The sequence below is a fragment of the Nasonia vitripennis genome (genome assembly GCF_009193385.2).
Source record: "Nasonia vitripennis strain AsymCx chromosome 4 unlocalized genomic scaffold, Nvit_psr_1.1 chr4_random0010, whole genome shotgun sequence".
Taxonomy (NCBI): Eukaryota; Metazoa; Arthropoda; class Insecta; order Hymenoptera; family Pteromalidae; genus Nasonia; species Nasonia vitripennis.
The window spans coordinates 2,588,457-2,604,086 of record NW_022279646.1 but is presented as its reverse complement, the minus strand read 5'-3'; the positions used below and the strand labels follow the sequence as shown (position 1 = coordinate 2,604,086).

General features: G+C 34.2%; 1 protein-coding gene across 9 annotated transcripts in view; it reads right to left on the bottom strand.

Annotated features, from left to right (window-relative positions):
* The window catches only part of LOC100116847 (glutamate [NMDA] receptor subunit 1), a 362,784-nt gene that overhangs the window by 322,167 nt on the left and 24,987 nt on the right, over positions 1 to 15,630 (bottom strand). The window lies entirely within an intron of this gene.

Here is a 15,630-nt window from a genome sequence, read left to right as displayed (position 1 = left end):
CTGCTTCTCACATGCCACATCATCAAAAATCATAATTGAATTTGGAAGGGCTTCATCCGGAGATACTACAGATTCATGCTCACTGATCGGAAGATATGATACTCCTTCAATCGGATCCAGGACATTTTTGAGAAATTGATACTTTGGCTGATTCAAGGATTTAGAGTATACATACAAATTTTCAAACCTAAGACCATTGGGATGTGTTATTAAAGCCAATAAACTATTTGTTTTTCCACAGTTCGATGGCCCACAGAATACTGCTCGTATACTATCTGGTAGTAATTCCCCATGACGCTTTTTTCTTTTCTCTTTTCCAAAATCGAAATTTGTCACGGGGAGTTTGACGTTCTGCTCGGTAAAATCCATGTTAACTCAACAGAGTCAGATATAACATTGAGCTCTTGAAATATAAACGCCCTTTTTATACCATGAACGTCAGTTGTGAATCAACGCTCGAAGAGAGATGATCATACATAAATCTCAGAAACAGCCGAAAGGCTATGGATTGCTTGATAAAGTTATCAATAACTTACCTGTTGAAATGCATCTTCCTGGATATCAATACTGCGGTCCCGGAACCAAATTGAAAAAGCGAATGAAAAGAGGAGATCCTGGCATTAATCCGCTTGATCAGGCGTGTAAAAAACATGACATTGTTTACTCCGATAAAAACGGAGATCGTAAAGCTGCAGACAAGAAGCTTGCTGAGGAAGCTATGCAACGTGTCAGAGCCAAGGATGCTAGTCTTGGTGAAAAAGCTTTTGCTGTTAGCAATGCTATGAAATTAAAAGGAAAAACCGGAATGGGATTGTAATTTAATAAGTTAGTAACTGTAGCTAAAAAATCAATGACAGCAAGTAAACATTCTCGCAAGGTTATTCAATCAGCCTTGAAGGGTGCACGTCAAGCTGTTAAAAGTGTAGGTGGAAAGAAAAAAGTTATCATTCCACGTGTTCTGCCGCTTCCATCAAAAATTGGTGGAGTTCTTCCTTTTCTCATTCCATTGTTCGCAGGACTAAGTGCCACCGGGGCTCTAGCAGGAGGTGCTGCTGGAATAGCTAAAGCAGTTAATGATGCTGAAGCTGCGCAGACAAATCACGAAGAAAGTAAGAGGCATAATAAGACCATGGAAGCTATTGCTGTAGGCAAAGGTCTTCATCTTAAGCCCTATAAAACTGGAATGGGATTATTTATGAAACCTCATATCGGCAGTGGTCATCAAGTCAGTAGAAAAAAAAAAAATTCGATTTAACTTTGCCAAATCATGCACTAACTGACTATGATCTAAAAAAATATGCTCGTATGATGAAAATCTCAGATTTCCGAGGTGTTTTCATGAGAAATAATCTACCTTCCGGCGGTCCATGGCATAATGAGTCAGCAGTGGTAAACTTGGACGACTTTCAAAATAGAGGCACCAACTGGATTTGCTATCGCAAACGTGGTCCTGAAGTGATTTATTTTGATAGTTTTGGCGATCTTAAACCTCCTAAAGATCTCATGTTGTATTTTAACGTGAAAGAAGTGAAATACAACTATAAAATATATCAAAATTTTGACTCTTTTATATGTGGCCATCTTTGTCTTTTTTTCTTAGCTGGGAGACTATAAAAGAGGTGCTCACTGACGAATGGAATAATTATCTTCCGATCAGTCATAGAAGATAGCTTCACTCTGAGTCTCTCAGGAAATTCATCTGTCTTAGAAGCGCAATATTTTCCTTCGATTGAACTACCGAAGCATAAAAATTTTGTCTTGGGTTTAGTTGAACTTTTATCATTTAACTCTATTCCCAATGTTGACTATTCAAATAATAAACTGCATTTAAACGGAGGTATTATTATTAATATTCCTACTGGCAGTTATGAGATTGATGCTATTAATCAATTTTTAAATCCAAAGGAATCATAATTGAGAATTCTCTTTGAAAGCTAACAACAATACTCTTAGAAGTGAAATTCTCTGCAGTCATCCGATAGATCTCACACCTCACGATTCCATAGGCAGTCTCCTTGGCTTTGCTCCTCGCACTCTCGAAGAGAACATTCAACACAGCTCTGATTTACCAGTGAAAATATTGAGAATCAATGAACTCAGAGTTGAGTGCAATATTACTGGAGGTGCTTATATCAATAATAAGAAAGTTCATACAATCCATGAGTTCTTTCCAAGAGTGCCTCCGGGATATAAAATCATAGAAGTTCCGTCACACGTCATCTATCTACCGGTCAGTGTCAAGTGCATAGATCATCTACAAATTCAAATTGTCGATCAGGATGGAAATTTGGTAAATTTTCGAGGACAGTAAATCACTATTAGACTTCACATCAAATCTGTATAATGGGCATCGTTTACAATTCTGGATCATATATAAATCAGTCATCATGGCAACCAGCCATCAGTCGACCGAAGAAACTCAAACCGTTAACACGCAAGAGCATTCAGTTTCTGAAAAGTCTAGGGCTAGAAGTTCGTGGAAAAAATTCACGTTTATAATTCTTTGCTGCTTCCAGAAAAATGGACGAAATTCTAAGCATTCGATCAGGTGTCGTATTCGATGAGTCTATTGCTCATTACGAAGTACACGCACATCAACCATACTCATCATTAAGCTTTGACAACAGCGATGAAATTCGTATTTCTATCTAACATCAAGGTCTATGTCTCTTACCATCTCGCAGCTCTATCCATATATGTGGAAAATTGCAAGTAAAAGGTAGATCAGCAGCACTTGCTAAAACTAAATTTGTCAACAATGGCATTTGTCATCTATTTGATGAAATTCGTTATGAGATTAATGCTGTGGAGATAGATAATAGTAAAAATGTTGGTCTGAGCAGTGTTATGAAAGGATTGATTTCATTTAACATAAATCAGAATGATATGCTGGAGAATGCGGGCTGGCTTGGTATTCAAGACGATATCAAATCGGTCGTAGATGACAAAGGAAATATTGATGTTGCGATTCCACTGAGTATAATCTTGGGTTTTGCAGAAGACTATAAAAAGATAATAGTTAATATGAAGCATGAGCTCATTCTCACAAGATCGAGAAGCGACTTGAATGTAATAATCCAGGAAGGCGCTGTAGCATCTGGTGTAACTACTTATGAAGATTACGAAGTAAAAGTATCAAAGATAGAGTGGTTGATGCCATATGTTGTTGCAACTGATAAACAAAAAATCCAGCTATTGAATTTCATTGGTAAAGATAATCCTATCTCCATGTGTTTCCGTTCTTTGGAGTTATTTGAATATCCTCTTCTCCCAAGCACTACTAAACACGTCTGGACAGTGAAAACATCAAATCAATTGGAAAAACCTCGTTTTGTGATTCTTGGACTGCAAACAAAGAGAAAATCAATGAGAACTGCAAACGCCAGTCGATTTGACCATTGTGAGTTGAGTAATGTGAAACTTTTCTTGAATTAACAATATTATCCATACAACAATATGAATCTCGACATAGCTAAAAATCAGTTTGCCATTCTCTATGATATGTACGCTAATTTTCAAAAATCCTACTATGGAAGAGATCCGCAACCGCTGCTGACAAAGTCTTCGTTTCTCAACTTTGCACCACTCGTAGTTATTGACTGTTCACGACAAAACGAATCTCTCAAGAGCGCTCCTGTCGATGTACGTCTGGAGTTTGAGGCTATAAAAGATGTTCCTGCTAACACTTCAGCCTACTGTCTGATCTTACACGATCGCATCGTTCAGTACAATCCTATTAGTGGAGATGTCAAGAAGCTCGTCTAAGCTGCATCGGAAAATGGAGTATGCAGTAGACATGACTGGTTTCAAGCAAACCGAAGAAGATTATATTCTAAAGGAATTAGCAGTCATATCTCTCAAGGAAAATAGTGCAGATCCTATTGTTCTAACATTCAAAAATCTCTTCTCATGCAAAAAACTCTCAGACAAAATGCAAAGGGAAAACAAATGGCTCAAACATAATTATCATGGCATCAGGTGGAAAACGGATGTACATGACTACTCTCAAATCGGAAACTTGCTTCGTGACGCTTTAAATGATGCATCAAAAATTGTTGTCATAGGTGCATTAAAACAGAAATGGCTTCAACGATTCAAATTTCCTGTTCACAATATTGAACAGTATGGCTATCCGTCAAAACCATCTTTTAAGTGCGTGAGAGTATGCACAAATCATAATCCAAGGTATAAGACGACCTGTGCATTGCACAACATCAAACTCATAAAATTGTTCTATCAGCATAAAGTGTAAAGTAAAATAAAAAAAAAATTAAAAAAAAAGTAGAGAACGTTATAGGCATTCCAAAACATAATGGAGAGAGAGGAAAAATTATACCCACTCTCTCATCGGGTACTAAAACACTCTGAGAGGAGAAAGGGTGTTTTAGTATCTTGGAGAGAGAGGGGATCCCTCCTCTTTCACCGGGTACCAAAACACTCTGAGAGGAGAGGGGGTGTTTTAGTATGCCTATGTTCTGGTATGCCTATAGCCTATCTACTGTATGAAGACCAGGAATGTAAATTTATTGCAAAAATAAACTTGACGCACATGAAATAGAGCTTTTAACATTAAATAGAGTGGTGTATGAACTTATGAGTAAACAATGTGGTCCCTGGCAAAGCCAGAGGTTAACAACCTCCGTAGCTCTACTAGAAGGTGTAATCCTTCTTAATAATAATCTTTCTAAAGAGCATTTTACGATAGTTGTTTGTTAAATAATGGTTTTTGATGCTCGAAGAATACATATTCCGACAAAAATAGTAGTGACTAAAATAATTGAATAGTGTATGAAGACCAGGAATGTAAATTTATTGCAAAAATAAACTTGACGAACATGAATAGAACTTTTAACATTAAATGGAATGGTGTATGAACCTGTGAGTAAATAATGTTGACACCAGAAAATGTCAAAAGGTTAACGAGCTCCGTAGCTCTACTAATGGGTTAAATACTTTTTAATAATAATCATTCTGGAGCGCATTTTACGATGGTTGTCTGTTAAATAATTGTTTTTGATGCTCGAAGAATACATATTCTGACAAAAATAGTAGTGTCGAACATAATTGAATAGTGTATGAACACCTGGAATATAAGTTCATTGCAAAAATAAACTTGACCCAAATGAAATAGAGCTTTTAACATTAAATGGAATGGTGTATGAACCTATGAGTAAACAATGTTGTCCCTGGCAAATCTGTTAAATAATAGTTGTCTGTTAAATAATTGTTTTTGATGCTCGAAGAATACATAATGCGACAAAAAGCGTAGTGACTATCAAAATTGAATAGTGTATGAACACCTGGAATATAAGTTCATTGCAAAAATAAACTTGACGCACATGAAATAGAGCTTTTAACATTAAATGGAATGGTGTATGAACCTGTGAGTAAACAATGTGGTCCCTGGCAAAGTCAAAAGGTTAACCAGCTCCGTAGCTCTTCTAGAAGGTGTAATCCTTCTTAATAATAATCATTCTAAAGCGCATTTTACGATAGTTGTCTGTTAAATAATTGTTTTTGATGCTCGAAGATTATATATTGATACCAAAATACAAGTGACTAAGATATATGAATAGTGTATGAAGACCTGGGTTGTAAATTTACTGCAAAAATAAACTTGACGCACATGAAATAGAGCTTTTAATATTAAATGGTTTATGAACCTTTGATTAAACACTATGTCGATGAAAAATTACTGAATAAATTTGAGATAACTGAATAAATGGCGATAAATTCTAGTGAATATAAACAATGGAAAATTTCAATGGATTCTGAGATTAATAGAATCAAGAAAAATAATAGTTGGCAAATTGTTTAACTAAGCTCCAAGAGATATCACCCTCCCTTTTTTACCTGACATTTTATTACCAACCTATATATTTGTAACAGGATGTCAGTTCTTATAGTTGATATATACATCTCTCTGCCATTATATGTCTTATTTTCTTAGACGCATTAAAGAATGTTATTTACGGTAATTTTTGTATTAAATACATCTTTATAATATTGTTTCCTGAACTGAAAATCTTGTTTTTAACGAAATGGTAAAACAAAACAGAAAAAAACGAGCCTAAGTATACATCAAAATCCATTAAATAGATGCTGATATATAAGTGATGAAGTTTTCTATTATGCAAAGTATACAGGGTGAGAAAAAGATTTTTGATGCTTAACATCTTTAAAACTAACTGGTATCATAAATAACCGAAAGAAAGGGATTAAACTGCTATATAATACTAACTAAATCTAAAATTTGAACGTGATTATTGCCTTTTTACTCCAGTTATCGCGTCACGGAGAAAAACGACTTTTTTCAGTTTTTGATGTTTTTCTCAGGATCTGCCCCATAAAATGACTCAAAATTAAAGTGGAGCAATAGGCGAAGGTCCCGTCGATAGTAGACCGGCGTTAGTGGAAAACCATAGAGAAAATTAGATTATCTATACTTCAATCAGCTACCAGTGATCGTGTAGAATAACTAATAAGCATCTGATGTGCCACGAAGGAGTCTCCAATATCCAGGTCACGATAGAGACCGAATATATAAAAATATTGTAGGTTAAGTTCAATCAAGTAACATAAGGCTCTCGAGCCAAAGGCTAGTTTCTCTTAATTTAAATAATTTTGTATACTCGCGTAGCCCGTTCTTACACCAAGTACAGTCTTTACAGGTCAATTTTGCTACCATATTTTTAATATATTCGTTGCATAAGATGTTGATGCTGCTTAAAGGAAAACTAGACGAAGTAAGTGGTTTTACACTAAACATTTCATACTATGTGTAACGCGTGCTCTCGTGCTTAGTAGCGTCACAAGCGTGCTGACATATCGCTGTCCATTTATTCCACTCAGACGCAATTTTCACGTATTGACAAAGATATTCTATTAGCGTATGTTGCATACACTAAAAGCCAAAAATTTGTTTGAGGGTGCTCGACACTTCGTTTTTTCCTGGTCCATCAGGATCGTTGTCAATGACTCATATACGCAGATTACTTTTTCTATTGAAGCACAGGCGACCTTTTTTACATTCAACATACTCCGATAGTATGTCTTAAATTGATAAGATATGTTTATTACCGCGCTCCATACCCTCGTAGAAATGAGTCTAAGAACAGGCTAGTAACTGGCCAGTTCTTAGGATTTAACCTAGTTACTACCTAATAAATGGCCAGTTCTTAGGTTCATTTCTATCAGGGTAGTTTCTAGCGCAAATAGCAAACTCTGCAAATAACAAGGGTGATTTTTAAATGTCAGAAGATGTAATTACATGGAAAAATAACCACATAAGCCTTTCAGTATGGGAAGTCTTTTAAAAATGCCCCTCAAATAATGTTTTTTTTTATTCTTGGTTTATTTCTTATTAAACATTCCTGTAGAGTTACTTAGGGCAGAAATTTATTAAAATTATGAATGTAGAGAAATAAACCTTTAATTTTGTTTTTTTTTTCGAGGTTTCTAGGTGCTATAAAATCCAAGTTACAGCCATTTTAAGTCGAGAATCTCTCCAAAAACCAGATTTTTTAACATTTTTAGCTTGTTTCTCTTTATGATGTAGTAAAAAGAAAATCAGGACAATATTGCATTGTAGTATATTGAATTAAAGTGACAGACTTCTGATTTGGTCTTTTAGGCCGTCAATTTTTGTTTGAATGCCATTTATTAATGCGTTTATATTTCCATTCGAAACTTTGCACAGTAGTAGATAAGTTCAAGACGGAGGGCAACATATGTTTTAGCATTGCGTAGTTCATTGTATTCATCTAGTTTCAAGTAATTTGCCACCGTAGAATTGCAGTATTAACGTAGCCGGTAAAAATTAGATTTTGGGCCACCTTAATTTTTTGTTTCTCAAAATTCACCGCTAGTTTCGCTTTAATTGTTATTTATTCTTCTTTATTTTTACAACGTTAAGATAGTTAAAATATATTCGAACCAAATTTTTCCTCTATTATCCGGCGTGTATGGACTTTTTTATTCAACCACCTCCGTGACGAATGTTTTGACATGCTTTACCGAGATAGAAATCGTCAAATTGCAATTCTTTACTTAAGAAATATATTTGTTATTATTAAAAATATAAAAACAGACTCTTTTCTTGCCCCTTTCCCCTATCCAGATCCTGGAACCGACTGACTATCCAGTCTCCTGGGGAAAGTTGAACTGTTACAATCTGAATGGTATCACTTGAACAATGATGCGATAAGTGTTACAATAGTAAAGCTGAAACGGTCACGTCTCTTCTCGGTCCATAGCGCGTATGAGATTTAAAATTTTAGAGAACAGCAGTAATCATTTACTGATCTACGTCCAAATTTTGACAAAAGATCATAAATAGGAAAGTAAATATACAGGGTGTTTCATTTTAATCCGACCACGACAAAAAACCATGGAAAAACTAATTTTAACGAAAAATGACCTTAACCCATTAACGTCCAAAACAGAGAAATCGTAACTCTGTTTTCAACCGTAAATCTATCACATATTCCACGGATATATCCAAAGCAAATATACTTTTTCTGAAGTATTTTTTTCTCTACTTTCCATTTCTGGTATCAGAATTGCGTATTTTTCACTCAAAAATCCAATATGGCGACGTTTAAAAGAAAAAATGCAAAATTTCGATACTTTTTTTTTTAAATCCAATTTCTTGTTGTGTTAACGTTGAGGACGGAACTTTATTTTTCAACTATGAGTGCATAAATGAGTTGTACTTTAAATTCAGTTTGGTCCCGAAACCAGAAATTCAATATGGCGGCTAGAAAATGGCGCCTGAAGCGCAAAATTTTGCCCAAACTTTCACGAATTTTTTTCTCGAATATAATGCATTCGACGAAAAAATCAATAAGAATAAAAAGTGCTTAGAATCAATCAAGGAATATGTCTAAATTTTTTCACTGAGTTTTGAGCAACTTTTTTATTTTTGCCAATTGGCAATTTATGACAAATTGGAAAATTTCATCGAATCGTCTCGAAAAAATTCAGATATACTTCTTGGTCAATTCTAAGTACTTTTTATTCTCTAACTTTTTCTTATATAACGCTTTGTTTTTGAGTAAAAAATCAAAAACCTTAAAATTCTTAAGATTTTTTGAAATTCAAAAAAAAATGAAAAACTTTAAAATGTTTTGTTCCATATGCACTTTTTGGTCAATTATGAGCAAATTTACTTCAAATTTGTGCCCGAGTATCTGTCACATTCCAGATGATATGATTTTCGCATTGAAAAATCCATTTATAAATATATTTATTTTCCAATTTAGATTGATCATTCGTATAATTATTAGAAGTTTCTGCGTATGTACTCAGTAATAAGTTATCAATAGATTCAGAACCAGAATCTTCGTCACTCTGACCAGAACTTCCCGAATCATCTGGATTAGGTACCAAAATATTATGATCATCGTTATCATCAGAATAATCTTCTTCAGACTCTGATTGAGATCTTACATTTCTCCGGCGTTTTGGAGCCATTACAATTTTAAAACTTGAAAAGCTAAATACACAAGTAAAATATTAACGCTAATATTTAGAACACTAACAGTATAGTAGACAAAGAGTGAACAAACTAAAGATTCTTCAAAATCGATTTATGAACATTCAATGATAATTCACTATTTTGAAATTCAGATAAAATCATTACAAAAAAAAGCTTTTGGAAAAATTCGGCAAATTGAATATAGTAATTAAATTCAGACTTTTTCGATTGAGAATTCAATATAGTTTATGAAACAATTCCAAAAGTGTTATATAAGAAAAAGTTAGAGAATAAAAAGTACTTAGAATTGACCAAGAAGTATATCTGAATTTTTTCGAGACGATTCGATGAATTTTTCCAATTTGTCATAAATTCCCAATTGGCAAAAATAAAAAAGTTGCTCAAAACTCAGTGAAAAAATTTAGACATATTCCTTGATTGATTCTAAGCACTTTTTATTCTTATTGATTTTTTCGTCGAATGCATTATATTCGAGAAAAAAATTCGTGAAAGTTTGGGCAAAATTTTGCGCTTCAGGCGCCATTTTCTAGCCGCCATATTGAATTTCTGGTTTCGGGACCAAACTGAATTTAAAGTACAACTCATTTATGCACTCATAGTTGAAAAATAAAGTTCCGTCCTCAACGTTAACACAACAAGAAATTGGATTTAAAAAAAAAAAGTATCGAAATTTTGCATTTTTTCTTTTAAACGTCGCCATATTGGATTTTTGAGTGAAAAATACGCAATTCTGATACCAGAAATGGAAAGTAGAGAAAAAAATACTTCAGAAAAAGTAGGTTTGCTTTGAATATATTCGTGGAATATGTGATAGATTTACGGTTGAAAACAGAGTTACGATTTCTCTGTTTTGGACGTTAATGAGTTAACAAAAGTTGAAGGGGGTAAAGGGGGCCATCGAATGACACAAACACCTATGACCTTGAACTCGATTTTCAAGGTCATTTGAAGGTCATTGTATTTTTTTAACGGGAACCCCTATTTTTGACCTTGGAATACGGAGCAGCAGAAAAAATTACGTCGGAAATGACATTTCAAGTTTGCCTAGTGATCTTGAGAAGGTCAATTCAAGGTCAAATAAGAAGGATCAGCCTAAGATTGTTTTCCTTTCAATTTTTTCGTAGAATTATCATTTTGTTATTGTAATAAACATTAAGAGAATAATTGACTTAAAATGTGATAATGCTTTGCTGACTTCAAAGCCATTTTGTAAGGTCAAAAGTGCAAAAATGCAATATCAAATGTTATGTGGAGTCCATATTTATATCCTAACTTTAGTGTTGCCCAGGAACAACGACGTGGACGTAATAGGATTGTGTTCCCTTTGGGGTGCTTGATTAGAGTGAGTCTCCTTGCCTCTCACTTTTATTATGTACAGATTTGAATGTAGGTGCTCAAAGACATCACCATTTTTTTGGATTCTATTCAGTTCTTGGGATGTTTTCGTAAGCGAATTTTTATCCTATCTTTAGCGTTACTCAGCTCAACAAGGGCAACTAGCACGAGTTAGAGAACGTCGTAATTACAACGAAGATGATCTTCGTGTAATGGTCGTTTTAGCAATGGTTCATTTGAATCCCCACGTAAGTACCCGTGAAATTCAAAGGAAAAGTGGTAGACCTATGACTACTGCTTGGAGAATACTGAGAAGTCAACGTTATCATCCATATCATATTACTTTGACTCAGGATCTCATACCTGCTGATATGAGGTTAAGGCTACAGTTTTGCCAATGGGCACGACAAATGATTGCTAATGATCGTCACTTTTTTCAATACGTAATGTTTTCTGATGAAGCAAAATTCAAAAGCAATGGAGAGCTTAACCGACACAACTGTCATTATTGGTCGAATGTTAATCCGCATTGGTACAGGCAGATAGATAACCAAAATCGTTGGCGTCTTGATGTTTGGTGTGGAATTGTTAACGGATACCTTGTAGGCCCATACTTTTTCGATGAAAATGTAAATGGACATAATTTTTTACAGTTCCTGAGAGTTGAGTCCTTGAAGAAGTAGATTTATACACAAGAGCAAGAATGTGGATTCAATTAGATGGAGCTCCTGCGCACTATGCTCGAATAGTTAGACAATATCTTAATCAAAATTACCGTGACAGGTGGATTGGACGCACTGGACGTGGAGATTTGGGTGTTCGATGGCCACCGAGATCTCCAGATATGACATCACCCGATTTCTATTTGTGGGGGTATTTGAAAGATGTTGTTTATGAACATGAAACTACAACAAGGGAAGATATGATCCACAGAATTCAAACCGCTTGTGAAAACATCCCAAGAGCTGTATTACTCAGAACAGTAGAACATTTTCAGCAGCGAATTGAATTGTGTATCCAACAAAATGGTGGTGTCTTTGAGCACCTGCGTTGAATTTTGAGCAAAAGTGAGAGGTAAGGGGACTCACTCTAATTAAGCACCCCGAAAAGTGAGAGGCAAGGGGACTCACTCTAATCAAGCACCCCGAAAAGTGAGAGGCAAGGGGACTCACTCTAATCAAGCACCCCAAAGGGAACACAATCCTATTACGTCCACGTCGTTGTTCCTGGGTAACGCTAAAGTTAGGATATAAATATGGACTTCACATAACATTTGATATTGCATTTTTGCACTTTTGACCTTACAAAATGGCTTTAAAGTCAGCAAAGCATAATCACGTTTTAAGTCAATTATTCTCTTAATGTTTATTACAATAACAAAATGATAATTCTACGAAAAAATTGAAAGGAAAACAATCTTAGGCTGATACTTCTTATTTGACCTTGAATTGACCTTCTCAAGGTCACTAGGCAAACTTGAAATGTCATTTCCGACGTAATTTTTTCGGCTGCTCCGTATTCCGAGGTCAAAAATAGGGGTTCTCGTTAAAAAAATACAATGACCTTCAAATGACCTTGAAAATTGAGTTCAAGGTCAAAGGTGTTGGTGTCATTAGATGGCCCCTTTTGCTCCCTTCAACTTTTGTCAAGCTCATCTTTCGACATCAGTAAAATAAAACCAGACAAACACCTGTTTAGCAGATTTTTCGTTATTTTACCTTGAATTGACCTTCTCAAGGTCACCAAAGCAAACTTAAAATATCCTTTGCGACTTAATTTTTTCCGCTCTATCCGATTCCAAGGTCTAAAATAGAGGTTCCTATTTTAAAAAATCACAATTACCCTCAAATGACCTTGAAAATCGAGTTCAAGGTCATAGGTGTTTGTGTCATTCGATGGCCCCCTTTACCCCCTTCAACTTTTGTTAAGGTCATTTTTCGTTAAAATTAGTTTTTCCATGGTTTTTTGTCGTGGTCGGATTACAATGAAACACCCTGTATATAGTAGTGTATTATTATCATATAAGACAGATCCGGGATACCAGGCAGTGGAAATTCATTTCAATAATAAAAGTTTTTATAACAAAATAAATTCTAGTAACTTTAAAAGTTAGTTTTTTTAACATATACCTTTCTAATATTTTAGGACTTGAAATTTTTCTTTCGTTGTTGTTGAGATATGAGTAATTTTTTTGCTACATCGGACTAGCCTGTAAAGAGTATATACTGTATAGAGTATGTACGTAGGCATGCGCGCGGAACTGTAGTAAGCATGAGAGTCGAGCGCGCGTCAGCGATAGCTATAGGCATAGTACGAGCTATACACTCGAACTATACCCTGGTAGAAATGTTAACGGTTAATAAGCTAAGTTTTAAGACACTTAGCAAAGTTGTGGTTAACGATTTAACTGAATAAGTGTTTAACCGTTATAAATACATAGATATAACGCATTAACTCATGATAAAACGAAACTTTTGCTTGAAATTTGTCAAATGACTGTTACAATCCAAAAATTGTAGAAAAATACGTTACAATCGTAAAAAATCCAAATATTCGTAATAAGAGATATATATGTTTTAATGCCAAAAAAAGGGAAAAACAATATTTAACTTAATAATAATACTGATGTGGTATTATAGATACGCATCACTAAAATATTAGCAATATTTTAATTAATTTTTTTACATTAAAATTTGATAAAACTGGCCAATTAAACTTAACTTTTTAACGAATTTCAACCGTTAATTTTACCAGGGTAGTAGAGAAGCAGCTCGACCGCAGAGAGCGTACTATAGCACCGTAGAGAGCGAGAGCACATGTTGCGTATATCCGTCGATAGCTATGTAATCCCCAACTGTATTAAATAAACGATTACAGATTACGGATTAGAATAATCCAACAAAGTTATGCGGAAGTGTATTTTCTCTTTACCCGGATCTCGCATTTAAACAGTTGTACATCAATTCGTAATTTCCTCCTTCAAATTTTTATTTTTCGAAATTTTTATCCTCACCCTAAGATCATATAATGGATCGTACACGTATTACCGTGGTCTTACAAATTTTGGGCCTTAATAATTTTGACCTTATGAATTTAGGGTTATTCGGCCTCATAAATTTTACCATTTAAATACCGTTGCCAAAAAAAGGAAAATCAAATACGCTGACAAAAAAAGGAAGGTCTACATCGTTAAAAGATACAAATTTTCATAAGGCCCTGAACTAAATAGGGCATTAATAAAATTATGTCCAACATTAGTAAGATCAAAAATTTATAAGACCCAAAATTTATAAGGCCAAAAATTTAGTGCTTAACGCAATTAAAGCTTGAATCGACTAAAATCTACACTCTAAACACTAAAAAGTGAAAATCGACGCTACAAGGTGTAGAACGATAAATTTACATTTAGATTATTTCCGTGGGTGGGCTCACTGCCCTCGCTTCTATGAGTCAGTAATCACCCGAAGGAATGATCGACTTTTGTTTCGTGTTGCATTTAGAACTTTATTTACGACTTAACTGTGTAGCTACTTTATTGTATGGAAAAGTGAGACCTACATATCCATTGTTAAAAAAGAGTAAATTTTTTAAGATTTTTAGTTTTTAAAATTAAAAAATTTTAAAATGAACAAGAATTTTATTCCCGCATTTGCGGGAATAAAGTAGCTTGATTCCCTCACTTGCGGGATATAATAACTTTATTCCCTCATTTTTAATATAAACTCTCACTTGTTAAATCACTTGATAAATCACGTGATGAATATAGTGATTTTTTTTTCTGCCATGGGAGTAATCCTCTACCTCTTACTTTTTATTTTTTTAGGATTTAGTTAATAAATGGTTAATGAATGACAATGTTTCAAAAGGTTTTAGAAACAACTTCTACTATCGTAAATTTTTCTTTTTATAGATCAGTTCAGTATAAAAACGTGAGTTACAAAATAAAATTTGATTAAAGATTTAATTCACCTCAGAATCATAAAATATACCTAAATAAGCCTCAGAAAAGTAAAGTTAACTGAGAGAGCGTTAGCAAACGGGGTAAATCTGGCTAGTAAGATATTGTCTAAATTACCAAAAGAAAAACAAAAATTCTGTAAGCGTTACATGAAACCCTACGTAACTTTTCATATAAGATCTTATGTAACAACAACTGACATTTTTTTCATCGATAATTTACTCAAAATCCTATGTAAGTGCTTTTGTAAGACCTTGAGTAAATTTAAAAAAAATATTGTTTTTCAAGTGAATCATAATGTTGTAATATGTGAATTTATACAGTCATAATACATAAAAAAGGTACTCGTCGTGCCATCTACTGGTTGACGACGATTTCGTGCAACAAGACAAGCTCGAGCGAACGCGAGAATAGTGCGCATGCCTCGCGTATATACTCTAAGCGCATACTCTCGACTACAAGACTCCGATGTGAGCGGACGTGTTTAATGAGGCTGTTGCCGACTACTACTCAATATACATTCTTATATTAACCTCAGAGTATTTATTTAACTAACCTCTCCAATACATAAGTTTTTACATAAGAACTTGTATAAGATCTTATGCAGAAACTAATAAAAGATCCAACATAATATCTTGTGTAAGATCTTGTATACAGTCTTGCGTAAGATTTTAAAAGAATATTTGATAAAGATAATTTTTCTTATCATGAACGTAAGATTTAGTAATTTACTTATTTAATATTTTACGTAGGTTCGTGGTCTAAAATCGATGATAAGATCTTGTGTACTATCTTGCACAAGATCTTATACCAGATGTTATGAAAATCGTTTATAAGA